Source organism: Canis lupus, chromosome 1 (assembly GCF_003254725.2).
Source record: "Canis lupus dingo isolate Sandy chromosome 1, ASM325472v2, whole genome shotgun sequence".
Lineage (NCBI taxonomy): Eukaryota > Metazoa > Chordata > Mammalia > Carnivora > Canidae > Canis > Canis lupus.
The window spans coordinates 37,242,712-37,270,637 of NC_064243.1; the positions used below are offsets into that span (position 1 = coordinate 37,242,712).

Genomic DNA, 27,926 nt, shown 5'->3' on the forward strand with positions numbered 1-27,926 from the left:
AGGAATACAAAAAATAACCAATTATTCTCTGTTTCTAAAATTTAGGAAATAAATTTTATATCCAAATAGTGAAGGGGCCAAAATTGGACATCACCTATTTTTTTTTTTTTTTTTTACCGGGAATTCAAAGGATCTCTTGTTTCTTTCAAAAATTACTTCTAGATTAACTGGCTCTCTTTCTATATCCACAAGCATGTACTGTATATGCCTTCATGTACCAGCCACTGATCTGGGCACAGAGCTAACTCCATACTTCACTTTAGCAGAAGGATTTGGTCTAAGAGGTCGGGGCAAGGCAGAGCAACTCAGGGCTTGCTGTGAGGCTCCGGAGCTAGAAGGGCTGTTGATGGAGATGACTGGGAACAAGGGTAGATTACTAAACTGATGACAGAGAAGAAAACACAGGGGGCCTGACAAAGGTGTTCCATATTAAAATTCATTTAACAAAGCATATGCTAGCTTAGTCGACACGTTCAACAAAATATAAGCAAATACACATTATTAGGAAAAAGATTTCCCTTTTTTTTTTTTTTTTTTTTTTTGTTCTGTGTTATGAGAGAAGTAAAATGTTGCACAGGCTGGAAATGTTTCCTGGTGTTCCAGTGTGGCATCCCACCTAAAGCATCTTCGTTGTTATTCAGGTTTAGATCTGCTAGTGTGATGGAAGGTGAAAGGGTTTTTGTTGCTGAACTCTTCCTGTGGCGGGCCTGAACTGTCTTCTTTCTGTGTTGTTTCTGATGGCAGTCTGAGAGTCCTCCAGATGAATAACTCACTTGAGAGAGCAGCTGTGGAAATACATGGTTAAAAAAAATAAAGGTTCTGCCGGTTTAGCACAAGTGCTAACTAAGACTGGCATTTGGATCTGTGTCGGTGCAGCTGATATCTGCTGGCAGTCACTGATTGCCCTAAGATGCTGGGATGGAGAGATTAAGGTAAAGGAAGAAAGCGTATTTCTCACCATTCCACTGGCATGAATTGTGAATGTAGACACAGACTCATGCTATCACTAGATTCAATATACTTGGAGGTATTCTTATACTCATGTATTCTTATTTATAGGATGTTTTATAGTATTTAATACTAAATATTTCAGCAGGAACTTAGAAAACTAATATGATTAGGGCACTTTAATAATCTCAATCTTGTATTTTGTTTCATAGGGGCTTTCTTATGGTTGTAAGAACGTGGTACCAAAACCATTACCATAGATGTTGTGCAAAGCCCATATGCTTGAAATTGGGGTGAGCAGTATGCAGTTTCAGAGGTGATTTGTAGTTTAAAAGCAACACCCCCTTCAGCATCTTAGATATGAGGTTTATACAAATCTGAGGTGATTGGTGGGATGGGAAGACAGATCATCTGTGAGTAAAATGAGAGAGAACAAAGGGGGGACAGAGAAAAGGAGATAAACTTTTCTGAAGAAAAGACCCTAAATTAACTTTCCTTATTGGAACAAGTTGTTGGAGAACAGCTTTTGTGTTTGTTTTGAAAATATTGAAACTTTATAAGCAATACCCCCATTATTAAAAACTTACTATCTGGGACACCTGGATGGCTCAGTGGTTGAGCATCTGCCTTTGGCTCAGGGTGTGATCCCAGGGTCCTGGGATCGAGTTCTGCTTTTCCCTCTGCCTGTGTCTCTGCCTCTCTCACGAATAAATAAAATCTTTTTAAAAAACCCCAAAAAACTTACTATCTTGTTCCAACTATCAAAAAGAATATATATATACAAATACACACACACACACACACACACACACACATATTTAACTCTATGAAAGAAAACTAAAGCACGGAGTCTGTCCAGTCTCCTGCCCCTCTACCCTTCTACATAGTACCTGGAAATGTAGAGTTAAGTCCTCTTGAATGCAAAAGCATAGGTAATATCTTTTACTTCCTAAGCAATCAATAAAAGCTGTGTCTTCTCAATTGTGAGGATCTATAGATTGATAACTGGTGGGTTACCAAAAATGAAAACCAGACTAACATTGTCTTTTTATTTATTTATTTATTTATTTATTTATTTATTTATTTATTTATTTTTATATTTTTAAAAGATTTTATTTTATAATTTATTCATGAGAGACACACACACACACACAGAGTGGGGCAGAGACACAGGCAGAGGGAGAAGCAGGCTCCATGCAGGGAGCCTGATGCAGGACTCGATCCTAGGACTCCAGGATCACACCCTGGGCTAAAGGCGCTAAACCGCTGAGCCACCCAGGGATCCCCTGACATTGTCTTTTAAAGCCAGGAATTGTAAAGAAATTATCAGCTAGAATTTTCATTTTCATTGCCTGTTTGCTCACATCCATTGTATCTCTTTAAAGCCAAGGACAGGTTAAGAGGTGGCTAAGCAATACTTGTTTTTCCACTTTGTACTTTGTTTTCATTCTCTTCAGTGAGAATAGGGCTTGAGCGACTTTTTGAATTCTTATTTTGAGATTTGCCACACTGACAACACACAACTGTAAAGTGAATATGGCACTAGCTGACTGTCACTAAGAAAGTTGGTAAACATGCGGTTTTGGTGACCCAGAGAATCACAGAGTCTTCAAGAAACCATTGGTCAGAGAGAGAGAGTGTCATACCTTCTACTTTGCTCGTATGTACAAGCAACTGATGTTGAGGCTGATGTAGCAATTAAGTTTAATATCTTAGACATTTTGCTATTATGAGAATTTTATGTACACTATCATATGGATGGAGTGACGGTGCTTTGAACTAATAACCAATTACTTTCCTCTCTTTTCCTCTTCTGGGTATACAAGCTTCTGCCTTCACTGCTTCAAGAAAGGGAAGATGTAACAAAAAATAATGAATATAAGGAAATCAAAATCTTACCTTTTGTAGTTCCAAAACTTTGGTCCTGGGGGTTGGAGATGAGGGCACAGTTTAGAATTTTCAGTGATCCAGGGAAAGCCAGTTCTTTACTCCTGAAACTAGAAGAGGGTCCTTACATTATGAGAGAAGAGAAAGGCACAACATGAGCAAAGAGCTAGATGTTGAGGGTTCCTAGAGAAAGGGCTTCTACAGTATTTTTTCTGGCCTGAACTTGAGTCTATCAGGTAGTTTTAGGGGACCTGAGAGCAGGGAGGATCTAGGCCTTGGTGGGGCATGGGAAAATGGAGTGAGGCATAGGGGGTGAAGGGGAGGGGATAATGCAGACAGCAAGATTATCTTTTTGTGTTCTCAACTGTGGAACAGAAATGGCACTGTGGTGTCCAGGCATACAGGGCTAAGACAATTTCACAGTTCTTTGTATCCCAGTGAGGGTGAGGACAACACACTGTTGTCTGTGTGCTCGAATGTGACACAGAACTACCTTATACATTCCCAGTGAAGATCTCACAGTCCACAGTGGAGCAGGAAGAGCTAAATGTTCCCCAAGTGCCCTAGACGGATGTGGGGATGTCTGAGAGAGCAGATCTGAGTGGACGTGTTGTTGTAGTGAGGGTGATGTGGAAGTGTCCCATGAGAATAGATGAGCCAGGGCAGGTACAACAATGCCCATCTGGGCAAAGCATCATTTCGAACACCTGGAGCCACTAAAGTACTTTGAGATAAAGGGCATCCTGACTGCAACTTGCTCACAATGATTTAGGGGTGGGAAAATGGGACAAGAAATTGTGATAAAATATTAATATTTGGGGAATCTGGGGAAGGATACATAGAAATTCTTTGTATATTCCATATGTCTGAAATTAATTCAAAATACAAGATTAAAAAACTAAAGAGAGAGAGAAAGGAAGAAAGTGAAAGAGGCCAAGAGATGAAAATTAAAGCTCACAGAGAGGTCTGGGTTGTGTTCAAGACCGACAGTGTATCATTCACTCAAAAATCGTAGCCTTGCAGTACTGAATTCGTAATAACTGGGAGCTTACCTTTTCACATCTGAAAGGAGAGAGGGAAGAACAGACTTACAGAGGTTTGAGGATACATAGTAGCAAGAATCGAAGAGGAGTGATAATTTCTTTTAAATTGAAGTTAATATAAAGTGAACCGAATGTGACCTGAGGCAGCCCATAGTTCACAGGATGATAAGTTTAGAAAACTTGAACTTTTCATGAGTTAGTTAAGGGGGCAAATATGTGCTTTTATCTAGGAGCATTTATTTAAATTAAATCAATGCCTTTATGATTGAATTCATTGATAAAATGTATATGCTTCTATATAATTCTAAGCATTTTGTGCTAGGTATTGTGGGAGCTATAATGAATGTGGCTGGGTTGTAACTATAACGATGTGATGCTTTCAAGGTGATTATGAGTCTTGAGAAGTGACAGACATATATACAAACAACGTGGAAGGATAGAATGTAAGAATGACTATACAAAGTATATAAGTGAAATGGCATAGCAACAAAAATTGCTTTTATTGGAGGGCCAGGAAAGGTTTTGTGGAGGAGGGGGCATTTCAAGCTGGAGTTTGAAGGTTCAGTAGGGTTTTAGTGGATAGAGGTAGGATGTTTAGGGAGGGTAGCCCCTTTGAAAATTATGAGCTAAAATATAAGCACAGGTTAAGTATGCTGAGTGCGAGGTGGATGGGTATTTTTCACAGAGCTACTTTGGGACTGGAAAATAGGTATGGTGGAGGAGGTAGGAACATAGTAGGCAGATAGGAACACAGTCCGGATGCTCTTGATTTCTTAAAAGAATTCAATGGTTTCATCTTTTTAAACATTTAACTTCTTTTCCTATTTGTAGATTATTTTGATATCTGTTTTGAAGTAAGGATCCAATAAAACACTCTATCCACCCTCCGTACCCCCCTACTTCACAGCTAGTCCATTGTCCTAAACATCATTTATTAAATAATTGTCTTTGGCTTCCTTTCTTCACCTCCTTACATATCCAATAAATGACCAACTTCTATCAAATCTCTGTATTTCTCAAACATTTTCATTTTCTCCATCCTCATCGTCAACACTTCAAGCCACAATTATCTCTTACCTGAATTACTTGAACAATGACACCACTAGCCTTCTTGCTAGTCTTGGCATCCTCCTTCTCATCCATTTTAAAAAGGTAAATCTGATCAAGTCATTTGCCTGCTTAAAATTCTTCAGTAGCTTCTCATTGCCCTTACAGAAAGTTCAAAATCTCTAATATATCACCCAGAGTCTTGATGATCTGGCTTCTGCAGATTCATTTCTTGCCAGATTCTCATTAATTTCTCTGTGTTCCAGCCACTGGGAACTTCTTTCTGTTCACCATGCCCTTCTCTATGCCAGAACAACTCTTCACCTAGCTGCTGCTTCAGATCCCAGCTTATAAGTCACTTTCTCTTGGTAGCCTTCCTATATTCCTGAGTATAGATTTGCTCATCCTTTATAATACTCCCCTAGGACTCCACACATCTCCTTTTTCATATGCTTCATTACTTATTTTATAGGACTGCCTTCCCCACTAAACCATCGACTCCAAAGGACCTTGCCATTCTTCTCTTCCCAGAACTCAGTGGGGCTTTTGGTACATAGATATGATTCAGATATATTTATTGAGTGGGGTAACTGAGTGGCTCAGTCAGTTAAGTGTCTGCTTTCGGCCCAGGTCATGATCCCAAGGTCTTGGGATCGAGCCCCACATCAAGCCCCACATTGGGCTCCCTACCTAGCAGACAGTCTGCTTCTTCCTGTCTACCACTTGTGGTCTCTCTTGTGCATTTCTCTCTCTCTCTCTTTCTCAAGCAAACAAATAAATAAATCTTTAAAAAATGCATTTATTCAGTAATCAAACACATTCCTTCTCCTACTGATTTGTGATGTATTTTTTGTCCTATGTTAACATCTTTATTTTAAAGTCTGTTTTTGGGTCATCTATTCAGTAATCTTGATCTCCCCCCTCCATCCTACCTTATCTATCAACCTGTCATCATTCTTCTATGTTTCTTAATATTACTTAATCTTTATTTCAAGTGCTGCAACTTTTAGATATGTTTTGGATGTCATTTTAAAAAATAAAACATTTATTGTACCTATTCTTTCCTGTTTATTTTTTTAGATTAGCCTACAAATCCTTAGTATTTTACCAAAGATTATATAAACCATATTTTGGAAAGAACTGGCACCTTTACAGTCACGTCAATATTTTACAGTACTTTTCCTATACAGAGAAGCATGTTAAGCTTTTTAATTATTCATGTCTTTCTTTGTCTCTAAGGAATGTTTGCAGTTTTTTATAACTATAAAAAACCTGGAAGAAAACATAAGTGCATGTTTATTAAATATCTGGGCAGAAAATGATTTTCTAAACATTAAAGCAATAGAAGAGCTAACAATGGAACAGGCTAATTGATATAGCTATATAACAATGAAAACAATAGCATATGTTTAAACACATTATAAATAAAATTAAAGGACAAGTGAGAAGCTGGGAGAATAATTGCAATAGAGATGCCAAATGGCTTCTATCTTTACCAAATAAAGAAATGACACAAGTTGATAAGAAAAACAGTATTTTTTCAATGAAAAATGGGCAAAGAACTTGAGCAGGTTTTAGAGAAGGAATTAAAAATGACATAGACTATTCTTTTTAAATAATTCTGATTCTGACATGTCACTGCCTCAGCTGTTTTTAGATCACATGTAAGGCTCTTTGGTTGAATGACACCTTCCAGGTATTTAAAGTAACTAGATCCTTTGTTAAATTTAGGCTACAAGCTTTAAAATTTTATTTTAGTACCTTCTCAGGGCTTTTCTATTTAGTACCTTCTCAGGGCTTTTGTATTTAGTTATCTAGGTAAAAAGAAATGAATAAAAGTGGTATTTTCTATATCTCATAAGGAGGAGAAAGATCTTAGTACTTAATTGACTGTAAACATGTATCAACCAGTGTTTTCAGTATACGTTGATTTCAATACCCTAAGTGTATCCCAAGTGTTTATTAGCATTTTTATGGTTATTGATCTAAGTATTATGCATTTGGATGCTTTGAGGAATCAAGATTTGAGTTTTTTTGGATAATTCTTTTATTACCTACTTTAAAAATTGAGAAATGATATTTTGATGTAAGTGCTGAATGAAAGTTTATCATGGAAATGATGGGTTTATTTAACAAAATCTGACACAGTTATTGCTTTGTGCTGGCACAGTTTGCATTCTGGGAATGCGTAAAGATAAGACTATGCCAGCTACCAAGACGTACTGGAGTACTGAATGGACTATCTTGCATCGTTGTGGTAGGTGACATATATTAGATTTGAAAATAGCCAACACATAGTACCCCTCTTTTCTTTCTAGTTCAGGAATGATTATGGAAGAATCAGAGATAGCAATCAAAATATCATTTTTCTTTTTGTTAAGGATAAGTTAGACTGTTTGGCTTGGCCTAAATTGATAATAAGATACACAAATTCTGATTCATCATTCCTTCCCACAGTGTCCTACTGAATTGAGCTCACCTATCTAAAATTGCAGCTTTCTATCTAAAGGACAAAACCTGTCCCAATTAGCTTACAATATGGGTTGGCAGAAAAGTGTGTGTCCTAAGGCCAGACTACTCTGTAGGCCACACATGCCCAATTGCTTCTTCCCACAGCCGCTCATCAGGCAATCCACTTATCCAACCATGGAGAGTCAGGGAGGGATCTGATACTATTTTTACCAGCCGAGTAGAGTTTTCTCTCCTGTGTAGTTTTGTAGAAAGCAGAAGATTAGCACAATCTCAAACACTTGCCCAAGATTTCTCAATTTGTTTTTTGCCTTAAGGTTATCTGGAGTGTGACTGTCTCTCTCAGGGGGAGGAGATCATGAATTTATCCTTTTACCTTCATGAACTCCTACCCTGAATACTACCATTGTTCCTTACTCTGTCTTCTGAGACCACTGGTGGGTAGTGTAGACATGCAGTGGATCAGAAGTACACATCAGTTAAATCAGTTGTAAGACCTTTGCTGTCAACTAGGATTAGTAGTCATTCCCTGTTCATGTCCCCGCCCCAAATTAGGTCTAGCTTTGTGATCAACCTCAAGAGCGATTCAGCGAGATTGAATGGTAGCACAATGGTACTCCAAACATTACAATGGCAACCCAGAAACGTCCCTAAATACGGTATCCTCCCTTTATAAAATTCCCATGTCAAAGAGCTACGGAAATCACCCTGCTTTTGTCTGAGATATTAAGGTCCACAATCTCTAAGTTAAAATCGAAAGGAATTGACTTTCAAAAACCACGTCACCCAGTTTCTCTTTCTGCTCGGTGTCTGGTAGAGGCCTGTGCTCCGCAGCCTGGATAGAACTGGGTTTCTGGTCTCAGTGGCAGTTTGAGCTGCCTTATTGTATTGGAATGAGTAAGATTCTGTCAGCGTAATCCTCTCCTATGCCTCGATTTTTAAATCTTTTTATTTGACATGATTGTTGGTTCACATGTAGTTGTAAGAAGTAATTACGGAAAGGTTCCGTGTCCCCTTTACCTAGTTTTCTCCACATCTTACCATTATGATATGACACATATCAAACCCAGGAGACTCTGACATTGATACAATCCATAGGTGTTATTCAGATCTCACCAGTTTTACATGCACTTGTGTGTACCCATGTGTATTTGTGTATATGTAGCTCTGCAAGATTTTGTCATATATATAGATTTGTATGACCACCACCACAATCAAAATATAGGACTGTTCCATAATCACAAAGATCCTTTTATGGTCATACCCGCATCCTCCACCCTGCATCATCTCTGATCCCTGGCAACCAGTAATCTGTTTTACATCTCTATGATTTTGTCATTTAAAGAGTGTTATAATCAGTGGAATCATGCAGCGGGTGACCTTTCGAGGTTGGAGTTTTTCATAAGCACAGTGCTCATGTAATTCAAGTTGTTGAGTGTATCAAGAGTTCATAAATAATAAAAAAAATGAACTTTTTTTATTGTCGAGTAGTGTTCCATGGTATGGATGTATACGATTTGTTTAACCGTGCCTCCTTAAAGGATATTTGAATTGTTTCCAGTTTTTATATATTACAAATAAAGCTTCTACAAACACTTGTATCCATGTGCTTTGTGTTGACAAAATTTGTATTTCTGTAGGATAAATACTCAGAAGTGTTATTCCTGGGTGACATGTTAAGTATGTATATGTTTAGATTTTTTTTTATGAACTGCCAAACTATTTTCTGGAGTGACTGTGCCATTTTATATTTCCACCAAGAAAGTTTACCAAGAGTGATACATTTTGTCTACATCTTTGCCAACATTTGGTGTTGTCACTATTTTTTAATTTTAGCCATTCTGACAGATGTGCAGTAATAACATATTAGAATTTTGATTTGAGTTTCCCTACAATGTAGTGATGCTGATCATCTTTTCATGTGCTTATTTTCATGTGTATATACTCTTTAATATAATATCTCTTCATGTATTTTGCCTACTTTCTAATTGGATTGTTTCTTTTCTTATCATTGAATTTTAAGAGTTATTTTTTCCAGATATGAATGTTTTGTCAGATATGTGGTCATATGTTTCATTTTAAAGTTCAAAAAATTATTAAATACTTGACATTATAAGACCAGTCCCACAGCCCATATTACTTTTATTTATGAGACTTAAAACACACAAAATTTTGAGCTACTAGAACCAAAATCCCAATCACAATAATGTTTCTGTGGCAGCCTAATGTAGATCTCTGATTCTGTCACCAAAGTTCATAATGTGAATTCCATGATGTTTGAAGAAAAGAAGGTAGAGAGAAGTCATGTTGTTTTAAGTTCTTAGTAGGATGCCAGTGTGTGCCAGGTGTGTAGACACCATAAAATATAAATATAAACTGAACTAGGCAAACTGTTTATCAATATTTTAGTTTGGCAATATGCATTTACCCTAAGTGTGGAGAAAAATCCATCTATCTGTGAGCAGGTCTCCTGCCACCTGTGCCTATGGCTATGAAATCAGCTTCCTAGGGGCAATTTATCCCTGTCCCCACATCTGTTTCTCCCTTAGATGACACCTTAAGAAATGCTGCTGTTGTTTCAAGAAGAATTCCCTTTGGAGTCCAGGAATGGGAGGGATTGTTTTATAAATTTAGGATCATCTTATTCAACTTTGCTGCATTTGCTTTTCTCATTCAGCAATGCCTTTGGAAATCCTGTCAGACTGAGTGATATAAATTTATTCTTTATAATGACTGCATGATATTCAAGGGTATAAATACATGACAATTTACCCAATCTTCTTAAATTGATGAGATTTGACTTTTGTGGAGGTATAGATTCTAAGGAACAGGAATTCTGTGATGGTCATTCTTGGTATTCATACCTTTGTGGTATGTGTAAAGGACATTTGATTTGCTTCTAACCAACAGGATATGGCAAACGTGATGGGCTGTTCCTCCTGTGATTATGTTACATTATATAAGACTCTTGCTGGAAGAATCATTCTAGAGACTCTCTTTGCTGGCTTGATGAAGTGGCCATGTTGAGGAGGCCCATCTGGCAAGGAACTGCAGGCTTACTACTGGTGACCAGGTGACTTTTGAGAGATGAGCCAAGAACCAGCAAGAAGGTAGAGGCTTCAGCTCTATAGTCACAAGGAAATTATTTCTGCCAACAAACTGAATAAGACTGGAAGTAGATATTTCCCCAGTCAACTCACCAGATAAGAGAGAGACACAGAGAGAGGCAAAGACATAGGCAGAGGGAGAAGCAGGCTTCCTATGAGGAGCCTGATGCGGGACTCCATCCTAGGACGCTGGGATCAGGACCTAGGCCAAAGGCAGATGCTCAACTACTGAGCCACTCAGGTGCTTCTAGGATATATTTTTCAAAAGTGTGATTGCTGTATGTTCTTTTTAATTTTAATAGATAATGCCAGATTATTTTCCAATACTGGTAAAATGTGAATTATTAAAGCTTCTTTACAAGCAATATGTGAAAGTATACCTTTCCTTGTGACCTTACTGGTCATGGGTCTTAATCAAGGTATATAATTCTTCCCAGTCTCAGAGGTATGAAGAGATATTTTATTGTTACTTTAATTTAAATTTCACTGCCTATTAGTGACTTTGAGCATATTTTTCATGTTTCTTGATCATGAAGTTAGCTCTTCCATGAATATATTTTTTCATATTCATTGCCAATTTTTCCCCCATGAGTTTTTTTTGCAGGGGAGGTTATTCCTTTTTGGTTATTTTTTTTTCTTACAATAAAGGTATTTATCATTTTATGTTTTCTTTGAATACAGCTTTTGCTGTGCTCCTTAATTCTTGCCTAAAGTTTTCCTCTTACATTTTTCTTTTGATTTATCTTTTATCTAAGTGTAATTTAGAACCATGATTTTTAATTTCTAATAAAATAAAATATTTTAAAAATATAACATGATTGATTAGAACATTTCCTCTATAAGATAGTTTAAGATTTTATTCATGTTCAATTATATATTGGAATTCTATAAATGTTTCATGGACGTTAAATAATTGTCTATTTTTAAATTTATGGTTATTCAATTCCTTGGTGCCTTTACTTTTTAATTTTATTTTTATTTCAGATTTGTATGGAAAGCAGTCCTAATTTAGCACTCTGATGACACAGACATATATCAAAGTTTGCTGATTACTAATCTGTTTTCATTGTATTCCTAAGATCTGTCTTATTATTTTATTAACTTTCTTTCTTTAGATAGTATAGTTGTTGGCAGAACCTCTGAGTTCTTTCATATTCATAAAAAATTGTCTAGTTGTGTGAAGGTCTTCTTTCCTTTTCTTTTTCTCTGTATTTAGGACAGATATTTGTGTTTATAACATATTGTGCCTCATTGTGCTCACTTCAGCAGCATATATATTAACATATTGTGCCTCTGCCCTGCTTCTTGAATTTCTGGATCTACAATCAGCACGTGTTGTCCCATTAGAGCTATGTCTCAGAATGCAAGTTATTACTGTCCTGCTCACCTTCTTTTTACTGTGATGCACTTTCCCTTGCTTATTGTCATTTGTCCAAATTTCATACATTTCTTGGGCTTGTGCCTTTGGGGCCTAGGCAATAATTGCATTTCTGTTAAAACAGTTGTGTTTCCTGGGGCCCCTCGATGGTTCAGTTGGTTAAGCATATGGCTCCTTGTTTCAGTTCAGGTCATGATCTCTTGGGTCATTAGATTGAGACCCACATCAGGCTCCAAGCTCAGCAAGGAGTCTGCTTGAAGTTTCCCTCCCTCTGCCCTTGTCTCTACTCACATGCTTGTTCTCTCTCTCAAACAAATGAATAAATCTTTTTTAAAAACCAGCTATGTTTTCTTAAAATATCTAATTTCCCATAAGCACTTGAGGTTGTTCAGATCTTCAAAAGTGCCCCCCGCATTTGCTTTTACTATAGAATCTCCATAGACAACTTTAAGGGTATACCACTCAATTGTTTCCTGGACCATACCTACTTCGGGGGAAGCCTTCCAAATTGCTTTCTACAATCTTACCTCTCTTGCTTTGTTAATTTCATTGTGTTTCCATCTGTTTAAATCTAGTTAACATTAAAATACTTCTTTTTTCTTCACTCTCTTCATTAGTTAGACCTAGGTTCATTCTTTTATTTCATTTTTTCTTTAATAGCTGCCTAGCCTGTATTCTGAAATCTCAACATCCCATCTGAGGAAAATGCTTTTCCTCCCACTTATTCAGCATTATTTCTGTTCAGCCCTTCCTTGCCTTCCTCAGTAAATATGCTTAACAACAGTGTGTTCCAGGCCAAGGCATTTTAAATTGTCTCTTAGTCTCTGAGTTTGCAATCATTTCATTTGTGGTTTACTTTTAATTCATGAAGCACTGGTTCTTTTTTTTTAGTTAGTTTATTTGTTTTTAAAATATCATCTATGTTCTTCTGTGTGTGAGGCCATAGTAAATCTCTGAAATGCTAAGCCAATTTCTTGGCCATTTTGAGAGCTAATCACAGCCTCCTTAAGGCCATAGATTTGGAGAATAATTCTTAAAGACTTGTGGAAAGGCTGCATGAAGTCAATTGGTTAGTTTTTAAATAATTTTCTTTTTAACTACTGTATTTCAAAACAATATAGATAAATGCAATCTGGAGCAACATATTTGTTACTATTTACTTATGCCTGGTGTGAGGCCTACTTCAGTAGAACTCTGTGTTCTATGAGTAACTTAGTTGCTTCTGTACTTCATATACCCTACCTGTAGATCTGACTGAGACATGCAATAAAACAAGTTAAATCTGATCTACCTGTAAGTACCTAAGCAGTCTGTGCACACTAAAGCTCTGCCTACTTTATTTATTTGTTTTTATTTATTTAGTTAGTTATTTTTGCTCTGCCTACTTTAAAGTTAGCCTTTATTGGACCAAGAGAGGTTCTCTTATCTGTAATATAATCCCTGCCCCATTGGCCGGCCTACTTTAAGCCATAGTGGTATAAATCAGGTCAAGTTTAGCCACAGAGAACCACACAGATCATGATTACTAAGTCCCACATTCCCTTAATAAAAAATCCAACCACATAGTGACAATAGAAGCCAAGGAAAACCACAGAGGTCAAAACCCAGGTGGATTAGGATTTTTAAGGCATCAAAAGTTTCAAACTCTTTTCCTGTCATTACATGCTCTGCCTACATTCTGGCCCAGAATTTATTATTCCGTATTTTTAGTTCCTTCGCTGGTAAGTTAGGGCTGGAGAAGGACAATCAATAACATTCCTCTTGCCTCCTGCATTTGCAAAAATAAAATGAAAAGCACATACAGGAATTCAAACAGATCATAGGAAAAATATCTGCTTTTGTATTGGTAATGGCGGATTAGAGAATGTTGCTTGACCTACAGTCATACTGTGGCTCTCTCCTATGTTCTCCCCACCTGTGCATTGAACTTATATGTTCATAAGTTCAATTGGGGGTCTTATAACAACAGAGCCTTCCTTGTATAGCTGCTGACAGATAGGAAGGAAAGATGAATGTCCTGTAAATTCTGCAGTCTGAAAGAGAGAAAGGAGCTATTTGTCCCAGTCCTTCTCATTGTCAAGATTAAGGAGTCTCTGCTCCTTTGGGGAAGTATAGGCAAGGGGGCAGATAGAACCCTCCTGAGAAGAGCTCCCTCTCCACGATGGAAATGTGAGAAGTGGGGAGGCAGGTGAGTGACCCTCTGTGATCATCATAGTTGATAAAGTATTTAGCTTGGATTAAGGATTTGGGCTGGAAAACAGGATTGTGACATGGAGGTGAAGCTTTAGCAGAAAAGTAGAAGTGTGCTACATTTTGGGAGCTAGAAAGGTATTTTAGACACAGAAACAGCATAAAAAAGGAGGAGAGTCATAAAATTGCAGCATGTATTTAAGGAGCAAGGAGGGATCCAGTGTGGCTAGAATACTGAAGAAAGTGGCTAGAGATGAAATGCAGAGTCCTGCTGGACTAGGTTTTAAAATGCACTTAATTTTGTACTTAAAACTTTAAAATTTGTCCTATAGTACAGAAATGATTTTGATATTTATACGGAGCTCAACAGATAAACATGGTCTGTGGTGAAGAAGTGTGAACAAGTCTATGCCTTCAATTTTAATAGAATTAAGAAACAGAACTCAGATTAATGGGGGGGGGGGTCAAATACTTTAATTAGTATGATACGTAATTGGAGGAACTTTGCAAACCCAGAGAAAAGTCAGGCTAAAGAGACTCAAATATGCTGGCATCTTTGAATTGTTGAGATTTCATGCTACTATCCTCCATTTATCTCATATTTAATCAATTGCCCAGGCTCTCATTTTTTTGGAAATAATTATAAAGCCCATGGTTAACTTTTCAATCCCCTAATCTTCTTCACCTTTTCCGGCCCTCATTATCTCATACCTTCACAATTTTTGCTTGTACTAATCATTTGACAATCTTAATGTCTTCATATAATTTTGGCCATGTAGTATTATTTTTAGGGATTAAATTCATAGTGTGATTTCTCCTCCTTTGCATGGATCTGGATGAGAGTTTACATACACGTAACACGGAGTATTGGCTTATTCCAGTATGTGCATGGATTATGGACATAGGCAGGCCTTTTGACTGTCTTGCAGATTGAATTTATCCTTCTTGTCACAAGTGAGATGTTGATTTGGAAGCCCAATGCCTAATGTATCTGAAGGAACAGAACCAAAAAGAAGCAAGCAAAGGAAGAACATAGACTTTTCTTCTTAGCTTTTAAGCCAAAGTGATTCCCAGTGGCAACATTACTCTGTGACAGTTAAATTCTTTGAATTTCACCAAACTGATTTCTTTTTCTTTTTCTCTTCAAGGGGAGGAACAATTTATGAAACATTTTTAGTGACATCATCTCTCCCCTTCCTAGAGATTGGAATAAAATGTTCTTAACATTTGGTTGGGGAAAGAATGTGAGTAAGCAGTAGGATTTTCCACCATGATCCTCATCTCCTGTATTATTATTATTTTTTAAAAGATTTTTATTTATTCATGAGAGACAGAGAGAGAGAGAGAGAGAGAGAAGGCAGAGACACAGGCAGAGGGAGAAGTAGGCTCCAGTAGGGAGCCTGATGTGGGACTCGATTCCGGGACTCCGGGATCATGCCCTGAGCCAAAGGCAGATGCTCAACTGCTGAGCCACCCAGGGATCCCACAGGTATTATTTTCTAATGTTTTAGGCCATGTGCCTTTTTTATTGGATACATTTGACATGTAACATTGTATAAACTTAAGGTATCTAGCATGTTATTTTGATACATTTATATACTGGAATATGTTTGCCATTGTAAGGATATTTATCTTTTTATTCTGCTCTGCAGAATATGTTGAGTTTGAGTTATGGTCCCATTTCTTGACTTTTGTTTTTGTTATTTGTACTTTTGGTGTCATGCCCAAAAAATCATCGCCAAGACGAATAGTGACAAACCTCTGCCCTACCTTTTCTTCTAGGAGTATTATGGTATCAGTTCCTATTTTAAGTCTTTGATCTCCTTTGAGTTAAATTTTGTGAGTGGTGTGAGATAAGGGTTTGATTTCATTGTTCCGCATGTATTTCTCCAGTTTTCCCAGCACCATTTGATGAAGACACTATCTTTTCCCCATTGGATACTCTTGGCTCCTCTGTCAAACACTAAATAACCATATATGCTGGGACTTAATTCTAGGCTTCTTATTCTGTCCCACTGGTTTATGTGTCTATTTCTGTGCCAGCACCATATTGTTTTTATTACTATGGCTTTATAGTATAGTTTGAAATCAGAAAGTGTGATACCTCCAGCTTTGTTCTTTTTTCTCAGGTTACTTTTGGCTCTTCAGGGTCTTTTGTGGTTCCACATAAATTTAAGGATTGTTTCTTTTATTTCTGTGAGGAATGCCTTTGTTATTTTGATGAGGATTGTGTCAAATCTATAAGTGGTTTTGGTAGAATGGCCATTTTAACAATATTAATTCTCCCAATCCATGAATATGACATGTCTTTCCATTTGTTGGTGTCTTCTTTGACTTAATTCAGCAAAGTTCTACAGTATTCATTGTACAGATCTTTCACATTTTTGGTTAAATCCCCCCCCCCAATTTTATTGTTTTTGATGTTATAAATGTGGTAATATTTTTCTTTTTTCTAATGCTTCATAATTAGTATAAAGGAAAGCCTGTAAGTTGATTTTGTAAACCTGCCACTTTGCTGAAATTGTTGATTAATTACAACAGTTTTTTTAATTGACTCTGGGATTTTCTATAAGATCATTTTATCAGCAAACAGTGACGGTTTTATTTTTTTTCTTTCCAATTTGGATAGCTTTATTTCTTTGTCTTGCCTAATTGCTCTAGCTAGGACTACCAGTACTATGTTAAATAGGAGTGGTAAGAGTGGACATCCTTGTCTTGGTCCTGATCTTAGAGGAAACAGTTTCAATTTTTCTCCACTGAGTATAATATTAGCTATGGGTTTGTCATATGTGGTCTTTATTATGTTGAAATAAGGTTTTCTATTCCCAATCTGTAAAGGTTTTATCATGAAAGGATGTTTTATTTTGTCAAATGTATGTCTATTGACCTTTCATTTTATTGATGTGATTACATTTATTAGTCTGCATATGTTGAATCATCCTTGCATCCTAGGAATAAGTCCCACCTAGTCATGGTATATAATGTTCTAAATGTATTCTGGAATTCAATTTGCTCACATTTTGTTGAAAATGTTTACATTTATATCCATCAGGGATATTGATCTATAGTTTTCTTTTTTTGTGGTATCCTTACCTGGTTTCGATATCAATATAAATCTGGCTTCATAGAGTGAGTTTGTAAGTGTTTCCTCTTCCTCAACATTTGGCCAGAGTTTGAGAAGGATTGATTTTAATTCTTCTTTAAATGTTTGGTAGAATTTACTAGTGAAGTCATCTGGTCCTGGAGTTTTCTGTGCTGGGAGGTTTTTGATTATTGACTTGATCTCTTGACTCTTTATCGGTCTGTTCAGATTTTCTATTTCTTCCTGCTTCAGTCTTGGTAGTTGTATGTTTCTAGAAATGTGTCCATTTCTTCTAGGTTATGTAATTTTTGGCATAAAATTGATAGTAACCTCTTATGATCTATGTATTTTTATAGTATTAGTTACAGCGTCTCCTCTTTCATTTTCAATTTTGTTTGAGTCATTCTCTTTCACTTTTTTTCCCTTTGGTATATCTAAAGGTTTATCAATGTTATTTGTCATTTCAAAGAAATAGGTGTTGGTTTCATTGATCCTATTGTTTTTGGGCTTCTATTTCATTTATTTCTGCTCTGATGTTTAGTATTTTCTTTTTCTGTTAAATTCAGGCTTAATTTCCCTATTTTTTCTAGGTTCTCAGGGTATAAATTCAAGTTGTTTGAGATCTTTCTAATTCCTTAATATCTGCATTTATTACTAAAAACTTTTGTCTCAGAACTGCTTTTGTTACACCCCACAAATTTTAATATGTTGTATTTTCATTTTCAATTGTTTTAACCTTTTATTTCTATTTTGACTTTTTCTTTAGCCCACTGGTTATTTAGAAGTGTGTTATTTAGTTTCCACATATTTGTCTATTCACTTTCTTCTTGTTGATTTCATAATATTACGGTTAGAGAAGATAGTTGATAAGATTTCAATCTTAAATTTACTAAGATATGCTTTGTGACCTGCTATATGACCTATTTTAGAGAATGTTCCATGTGCACTTGAGAATAATGTGTATTTTGCTCCTGTTGAATGGAATGTTCTATATATGTCTGTTAAGTCCATTTGTTCTAAAATGCGATTCAATCCCAACGTTTTGGGTTTTTTTATTGTTGATTTTCTGTCTGGACAGTCTATCCATTGCTGGTAGTGGGCTGCTGAGTCCTCTACTATCATTGTATTGTTGTCTATTTCTTCCTTAAGATATATTAGTATTGCTTAATATATTTTAATGCTCAGGTGTTGGGAGCATATATATTTATTATTGTTATATCTTCTTTATATATTGACCCCTTTATCATTATATAATAACCTTGTCTCTTATTATCATATTTGGCTTGAAGTCTATTTTGTCTGAAAGAAATATGGCTATATCCACTTTCTTTGGTTACTATTTGCTTTGAGTATTATCTTTCTACTTTTCACTTTGATTCTATGTGTGTTTTTAGAGCTGAAATGAGTATTTTAAAAGCAGCATATGTCTTGTTTTTTAATCCATCCAGCCACTCGGCCTTTTGGCAAGTTCAATCTATTTACATTTAGGGTGATTATTGTTATAAAGACTTACTATGCAATTTCATCTTTTGTTTTCTGGTTGTTTTGCATCTCCATTGTTTCTTTTTCTTTGTGTTTCTAACTGCCTTTTTAATTGGTGGTTTTCCACAATTTACTCAGTTTCCCCTTTTCTCATGTTTCGTGTCTCTGTCTAGATTTTTGTTTTGTGGCTACCATTAGGTGTGAATAAACTGTCTCATAGATAAAATAGGCTTTTTTTCCCCTACTAATAGCAACTTCTATTTATTTGCCTATCCAGGTTCTGTTATTTCCCCCTTTTCCTGTTATATTTTTACTGTCACAAATTATCCCTTTTAATGAAATGCTATAAAATAAATACATATATTTTAAAAGATTTATTTATTTATTTATTTATTTATTTATTTATTTATTTATGAGACACAGAGAGAGAGAGAGAGCCTGACGTGAGACTCCATCCTGGGTCTCCAGGATCATGCCCTGGGCTGAAGGCAACACTAAACCGCTGAGCCACCCGGCTGCCCATACATGTTTTATTCTACTTTGGAATCTCTTTGAGACCAGAACCTGTGTATATTTCATTGGTTTTATATCACATCAATGAATATTCTGAACAGAACTATTTACATTTAGTTGGAAATATACAAAATGGGATGTTATGTGAGAAAGGCTCACTACTCCTCAAGATTAAGTAAGATTGCCTTGAATTCAATAATACCATGTCTTTGCAAGATTTCTGTCAGTTCTCAGGGCTTTATGCTTTCAAAGTCTTGTTTGAGTGCTGGTCTTCTGTTTCCACACATGCTCTTTTGGGTAATTTACAGGTGACCCTCAGAATATTTGTTGGTTTAAACTCAAAGCATTTGTGAATACACTATGGTTGACTGTGAGCTAATAATTAGGGAGATGAGACCCTTCATGCATAGCTCATTCAAAAACTTATTCATCCATATTATGCACTCATGTTCTTCAAAATCTTTTGCAGTTACCACTCACTGGGGTTTTCTGTATCAGTCCTAGGTTCATGAATTTTTTCCATTCTTTATGAGTCCTTCTTTTTTACTTTATTTCCCACACCCTTATTTCCATATTTCCCTAGAAATTCTAAATAATTCAATCTCTATTATGCTAAGAAATATAGCTTTCTCTGGCTCTTTTTCCAAAACACACATGAACAAATCCATTAAGATGCTTAATAAAGGACTGCTCAAGAACAGGGTCCATCTTCCTTTAAAACTATGATACAAATAATAAGTTTATTTTTTCTAGTTAGAATAACATGCTTTTATTTCTATGTTGATATTTTCCTAATTGAATAATAAAGAAATTAATGTTAAAACTATATTAAGAAATCTCAGTGTTCATATTCTATCAGGCCTCCTAAAATATAGAATGACACTAAGAAAAATTTTGCAGAATTTTATTTAGGGACCTAGAATTTAAATGTTTGTCTCAAGATGGCAGAAGAGTAGGGGTCCTCAACTCACCTGGCCCCACAAACTTACTTAGATAACTTTCAAATCATCCTGAACACCTACAAATTCAACCTGAGGTTTAAAGACAGAGCAGGTGGAATGCTACAGAGAGAAAAGTTTTTGCTTCTAACAAAGTAGGAAGGTGAAAAAAAGATTAAAAAGAATAAAGTGTGGGGGAGAACCGTGAGTAGCAGGGCTAAAGCAGAGCAGGGGAGAAAGCCTCTGGGGAAGGAAAGCACAGCCCTGGAGAAGCGGGAACTTTAAAAATCCACACCGGACTTTTCCCTGACAGAAAGTGCTTAGCAGGGAAATCAGACAGGATTGCAGGAGGGGCAGTGAAGCCTCAAGATTCCGGAGTCACTATAAGAGTAGGGGCACTGGATCATCACAAACTGCGGTCGGATCTCGGTAAAGGGCCGGAGTGCTGCAGCCCTCCCAGGCATTTGGGAGAAGCCAGTGGGTTAGGCGGGCCAGCTCTGGAGGGAGGTGGCTGTGCCCCACTCCCTTCCGGAGAGGTTGCCCCTGGGAGCACGAGTCCAGTGGCACAGGGCCCTGGATCCCAGGGCGCCCAAGAAGACAAAGCCAGTGATCCTGCGTTTCCCCCCAGACAGTTGGAAGCAGGGAGGGCACAGGACAGCGAGAACTCTCCTACTGCTGGACATCCCTAAACTGTGCAGATCAGTGCACCTGTACCAGTCCTGGGAGCATTTAGGCCAGTGCAGGCTGGGAGACTGTGGTTAGTTACTTAGGGGGAAGAGCTCACATAGCCCTGCACCTGGCAAGGGGCGGGGCATCTCCGCCCAGGCACAGACACCTGAGAATCAGCACAGCAGACTCCACCCCCAGAAGACCAGCTGGAAGAATAAGGGAAGAGCAAGTTTACTGGCCAAGGAGCACTGGAAAGCTCCAGGTCTGACAGAAAATAGTATATAGACCTAGAGGGTCCTTTTATTTTTTTCTTTTCTTTTTCCATCACAATTCGTTTTTATATCAGACAAAAATTTTCCAATATTATTTCTCTTTTCCTACCTTAACTACAATATTTTACCAGCTCTTCATTTTCAAGTTTTTTCCTTTTTGACTTTCATATTTCTACAATTACATGTGTTAGATATATTTTTCACTTCTGTATTCCCTTTAACATATTCAATTTAATTTTGGTAGATATGCGTTTTTGTTTTTTGTTTTACCTGCCTCGTTTTGTTTTACAATGGTGGAAGTTAGTAGCTTCTAAAACATGACCAACATACACCCAGAACCAAGTGGAACACAGTGTTGGTTCATTCTGTGGGATTATATTATCTCTTCCTTCCCATTCTGCCCCCCTCTCTTATCTTGTTTATGCCTTGGTGGTCAATTTTGGGCTTTCTATAGTATTGCTGGTTTATAAAAATTTGGGATTGTGCATCTTCTAACATACAGAACAAAATCACTCAAGAGGATTGATCACCCTGTAGGATCCCTCAGATAGACTACATTCTCTCTCCACTATCACTTCTTCACCACCACCATCCCCCTTTTTTCTTTTTCCTATTTTCTTTATTTTTTTATCTCTTTTTCTTTTTTCTTCTTTGTTTTTGGTTTTTGACTTTTCATGTTTACTACTTTGTTTTAAAATTTGTTTTTCACTTTAGTGGTCCTTTTGTTTTGTGCTGTTGTCCTTTTTCTTTTATTTTCTGGTTTCTGACCTCTTCAAAATCATCTAAGTATTTTACTTAGGTCATGGTTGATATTTTTGACTCAGGCCATTCACACAGCCACTCTGCACTGGACAAAATGACTAGAAGGAAGAATTCACCACAAAAGAAAGAACTGGAAACAGTACTTTCTGCCACAGAGTTACAGAATTTGGATTTCAATACGATGTCAGAAATTCATTCAGAAGCACAATTATAAAGCTACTGGTGGCTCTGGAAAAAAAGCATAAGGGACTCTAGAGACTTTGTTACTACAGAACTGAGAACTAATCAGGCCGAAATTAGAAATAGATTAAATGAGATGCAATCCAAACTGGATGTTCTAACTGCTAGGGTTAATGAGGTGGAAGAGAGAGTGAGCGACATAGAAGACAAGTTGATAGTAAGGAAGGAAGCTGAGGAAAAAAGAAAAACAAGAGCCCATGAGGAAAGGCTTAGGGAAATAAATGATAGCTTGAGAAGGAAGAATATATGTCTAATTGGGATTCCAGAAGAGACTGAGATAGACAGAGGACCACAAAGTATATCTGAACAAATCATAGCTGAGAACCTCCCAAATCTGGGGAAGGAAACAGGCATACAGATCCAAGAGATAGGGAGGAACCCCCAAATCAATAAAAAGCATTCAACACCTCAACATTTAATAGTGAAACTAGTAAACTTCAAAGATAAAGAGAAAATTCTTAAAGCAGCGTGAGACAAGAGATTCTTAACTTACATGGGGAGAAATATCAGATTAACAGCAGACCTCTCCGCAGAGACCTGGCTGGCAAAATATATACAGGGTAATAAATGAGAAGAACATGCAGCCAAGACTATTTTATCCAGCAAGGCTCTCATTCAGAATAGAAGGAGAGATAAAGAGCTTCCAGAAGAGGCAGAAACTGAAAGAATATGTGACCACCAAACTGGCTCTGCAAGAAATATTAAGGGGGACCCTGTAAAAGAAAGAGGAAGCTCAAAGAAACAATCCATAAAAACAAGGACTGAATAGGTAATACAATGACACTAAATTCATATCTTTCAATAGTTACTCTAAACGTTAATGGGTTAAATGATCCCATCAAAAGATGCATGGTATTGGGCTGGATAAAAAGGCAAGACCCATCTATATGCTGTCTACAAGAAACTCATTTTAGACCTAAGGACACCTCTAGCCTGAAAATGAAGGGGTGGAGAACCATTTGGCATTCAAATGGTCCTCAAAAGAAAGATGGGATAGCAATCCTCATATCATATAAATTAAAGTTTATACCAAAGACTGTAGTAAGAGATGAAGAGGGACATTATATCATACTTAAAGGGTCTATCCAACAAGAAGACCTAACAGTCATGAATATTTATGCCCCTGATGTGGGAGCTGCCAAGTATATCAATCAATTAATAACCAAAGTAAAGAGATATTTAGATAATAATACACTAATACTGGGAGACTTCAACATGGCACTCAGTAAATGACAGATATTCTAAGCAGAGCATCACCAAAGAAACAAGGGCCTTGAATGATACACTGAACCCAATAGATTTCACAGATATATGCAGAACATTCCATCCAAATGCAACTGAATACACATTTCTTCTCAAGTGCACATGGAACTTTCTCCAGAATAGACCACATACTGGCACACAAATCAGGTCTCAACCGATACCAAAAGATTCAGATTGTCCTCTGCATATTTTCAGACCACAATGCTTTGAAACTAGAACTCAATCATAAGAAGAAATTTGGAAGAAACTCAAACACATGGAGGTTACAGAGCATCCTACTAAAAGATGAATGGATCAGCCAGGAAATTAGAGAAGAATTAAAAAGATTCATGGAAAATAATTAAAATGAAGATATAACTGTTCAAAATCTTTCAGATACAGCAAAAGTGGTCCTAAGAGGGAAATAAATCATGATACAAGCCTCCCTCAAAAAATTGGAAAAGACTCAAATACACAAGCTAACCTTGCACCTAAAGGAACTGGAGAAAGAACAGCAAAAAATCTACATCAAGCAGCAGAAAAGAGATAATAAAGATTCAAACAGAATTCAATGAAATAGAGACCAGAAGAACTGTAGAACAGATCAATAAAACCAGGATTTGGTTCTTTGAAAGAATGAATAAGATAAATAAACCCCTAACTAGCCTTATTAAAAAGAAAAAAGACTCAAATTAATAAAATCATGAATGAAAGAGGAGAGATCACAACCAATACCAAGGAAATACAAATGATTTTAATAACGTATTATGAGCAGCTATATGCCAACAAATTAGGCAATCTGGAAGAAATGGATGCATTTCTGGAAAACCACTAATTACAAAAACTGGAAAGGAAGAAATAGAAAACCTGAACAGACCAATAACCAGTGAGGAAATTGAAGCAGTCATGAAAAATCTTCCAGGATACAAAAAGTCCAGGGCCAGAGGGCTTCCCAGGGGGAATTCTATCAAACATTTAAAGAAGAAATAATACCTATTCTACTAAGGCTGTTTCAAAGGATAGAAAGGGACTGAGTACTTCCAAACTTGTTTTATAGGGCCAACATTACCTTGATTCCAAAACCAGATAAAGACCCCACCAAAAAGGAGAATAATAGACCAATATCCCTGATGAACACAGATGCAAAAATTCTCAACAAGATACTAGCCAAAAAGGATCCAACAGTACTTTAAGAATATGATTCACCATAACCAAGTGAGATTTATCCCTGGGATGCAAGGGGGTTCAACACTTGTAAAACAATCAACGTGATAGATCACATCAACAAGAGAAAAAAACAAGAACCATATGATCCTTTCAATAGATGCAGAGAAAGCATTTGATAAAATACAGCATCTATTCCTGATTAAAACTCTTCAAAATGTAGGGATAGAGGGAACATTCCTCAGTATCTTAAAAGCCACTTATAAGAAGTCCACAGCAGGGATCCCTGGGTGGCTCAGTGGTTTAGCGCTTGCCTTTGGCCCAGGGCGCAATCCTGGAGTCCCGGGATCGAGTCCCACGTCAGGCTCCGCATCAGCATTTCTATGCCATAAGTTCTTGGGATAAATCATAATACTATTATTGCATGGCTTCTACAGGATACTTTACAATATTTTACATAATATATTAATCATTGCATAAGTTAGTGACACCATAAGGTCTGCATTTCAAACAAGATACTTAGGTTACTCTATGTAAACATAATTAATCATTTCAATGTTAATGGTGTGATGTCAAATATTGAAAAAAAGTTATTCTAAATGGCATGTACTCAAGCATAGCTAAGACTTGGAGACTCATTTCAAACTATAATTACTTACACTAGAATAGGATAATATCCTCATTGAGATATGTCATTGAGGATTTACTATAGACTGATGACTAATCTTGAATATGTGCTAAGAATCATGCAGTAGTTTAAAAAGGGGCCCATGGTAGCGGTTATGTAAAACAAAACAAAACAAAACAAAACAAAACAAATGGACTGACATCTCATATGACGTACCATTAGACAATTTCTCCAAAGAGCTAATTTCATTCATAATCAAAATTAAATTAAAAGCTGCTACTGAATTCTGATGTTCAGCTTGGTCTTGCTATTAAAATAGCATGTGATGTTTTGGTTTGCTGACATCACCCAAAGGTAACAGTAATGTGATCCTGATTTCTCATCTAGTGCAAACCCCTCTTCTAGTTCAACTCCTCCTGATGGCAGGGTATAGTCCATTGACCCTGCCTGATTAGCATAATAGGTCAAGAAGATGGGCAGAATTTGGTACAGGATTAATGTATCTGTGCTCATTTTCATGGCATTTAGTGAAGTACATGGAATCTCTGAAATGGAAGGGTCTTAGAAGTCATTAATTATCCCTTCGGGCTCCTAGCCTTTCTTCAGGGTACTGGTCCACCTTTATCTCTTTCATAAACTCTGCATTAGTTCACCATCCTTGTTCTGGAAACTTGGAAGTGATCTCTCTCCTGATCTTTCTTGGTATTTTATATGTGCTTATTCTGTGTCACTTATCACTACTTCCCTGGTAGCTATCATGTTCCTGTCTTATGCCTGAGAAGTACAGTGTACTCTCCAAATCATCTTTGCATGCCCTATAGGACTTGCACAAGGGTAGAACTCAATAAATGTGTTAACAGCTAAATGTAACAGAATGCTGATACAGTTTTGCTGAGGGATCCATGAGAAGAACACTGGATTCTGGTACAGCAGCTTATGGTGCCATTTTACATATTAAGGTTGGAGATGATCTCAGAGCTCCACTTACAACCTCTCAACCACCCTGCCAGGTGAGCTCCCAGCCTTTCCTGAACATTTCCAGTAATTGGCAACCTTGTCTCTTCCTGAGGAAGTCCATTCCATTTCAGACAGCTCCAAGTGTGAATCTCTTTCCCTTTCTCCTGACAGTATTCTGACCCTGACACTCAGATTTATTATCAGCCCAGCTAAGGTTACTTTAACTTAACCAGGCTAAAAATATTCTTGTTTTAATCAGTCTACAGCCTAGAGCTATTCACATTCTGATTTTGCTGGGATTTTCTGCAGCTACTTCTTTTTAAATTGTTGTTTCTTCTATGGATTCAGAGTTCTGGAAAAGACCTAGAGACTAGCTAGTTCATCTCACTTAATTTTCAGAGATCAGATTGGGACTTGAGAGAAGAAGGTGATTGCTGAAGATCATTATACAGCTTTTGAGTCCTTGGTTGTAGTCATCAAGTGCACTGAGAGGAAGGGGGCATTCTCAGCCTCTGGCCGGCTTAAAGGACCCAGTAACTATTTCTTTTTTCTTTTTTCTTTTTTAGATTTTATTTATTTAATTTTATTATTTTTTAAAGATTTTATTTATTTATTCATTCATGACAGAGAAAGAGACAGGAAGAGAGACAGAGAGACAGAGGCAGAGGGAGAAGCAGGCTCCGTGCAGGGAGCCCGGCCTGGGACTGGATCCCGGGTCTCCAGGATCACGCCCCGGGAGGAAGGTGGCGCTAAACTGCTGCACCACTGGGGCTGAGGCTGCCCCAAGTAACTATTTCCACATATTTCATGTAGGCCTTAATACCATATGTCACAACAGAAGATTTTCAATTTGAAATACAATATTAAGGATGAACTTAATCACAAGCATAAAAAATGGCCTCCCTCTTTTCAACCCCTTGTTCACTTGCTGGCATATCATCCATGACCAGGCAGACAACTGTTTGTCTTGTGTCAAATGATTGAGTTGTGATGTCGGGTGGGTGTTAGTTTGTATGAAGAGGGGTGAACAGGAAATTCACCATAGGAACATGCTTGAGTAACGAATCTGATGATATAATTCTTAGCTATGAGACAGTTTTGATTCTCAAAAGGGGTAATTTGTTATAACATTAAGTAGCATTTAATGTTATCCAGTGAAATGCATTTGGGTTGAACATAAGAAACAGATGATATTTGGACTGAAAACACTCCGAATTTACTTCTTCCTTTTTCTCTTACAGATTGTTGCTTACTTTTAAAAAATGTCATGTTCTACTATGCCAGGGAATGACAGTGATATTGGATTATGTAACTGACAATAGCAAATTTGGGAAATAAATGGTTTGACTTGAAAGGTGGTTCTGTTTATGGGGAACATACTCAAAAAGTCGATATTGTACACGTTTTAACTTTGTTCAGGTACTAAAATACAGACAGCCTGTGAGGGATAATCTGCTAAGTTTTAGGGAGACTTTCGTCTAATTGGTGGTGGTGGTGGTGAAGTTGGTTTCCAAAGTGAATATTGATTTTACTCTTTTTCTCATCTCTCTGACATGCCACTTCAGAAAAACCCTTGATATCTATTCTAAAATATTAATTAATCACTGCACTTGCTTAGGTACTTACTTATTTTGCTGCAAAAAGCTTTATTGTTTTCATTCGGTCCCCAGTTTGCGAGAGGGCTCCCGCGTGGTTGGAAAGCTGCCCGGTGGCCACAGGAGCAGCTCAGGCAGAAACCCCTGCAGCAGCCGATGCAGAGGGGCCCCTCGAAGGCTGCTGGGGTCTGGAGGCCCCGGGGCAGCGGCAGCGGGAGCCTTTGGAAGAGCTACGGGCCAGTCCAGCCTCGGGTGCAGGCAGCCTGCGGAAGTGAGTCAGGTGGCCGCCATCTTCTTGACCTTTCACCTCCTC

The 27,926-nt window shown here is 37.2% G+C and overlaps 1 protein-coding gene and 1 long non-coding RNA gene across 8 annotated transcripts in view; one reads left to right on the top strand and one right to left on the bottom strand.

Moving 5' to 3' along the window:
* The window catches only part of GRM1 (glutamate metabotropic receptor 1), a 394,410-nt gene that overhangs the window by 48,672 nt on the left and 317,812 nt on the right, over window positions 1–27,926 (top strand). The window lies entirely within an intron of this gene.
* On the bottom strand, window positions 28–27,920 carry LOC112644261 (uncharacterized). The gene is made up of 3 exons (XR_003126260.3): window positions 27,645–27,920; window positions 2,848–2,945; window positions 28–785 (listed from the first exon to the last, which is right to left on the bottom strand). It is a non-coding gene; the product is annotated as an uncharacterized LOC112644261 (long non-coding RNA).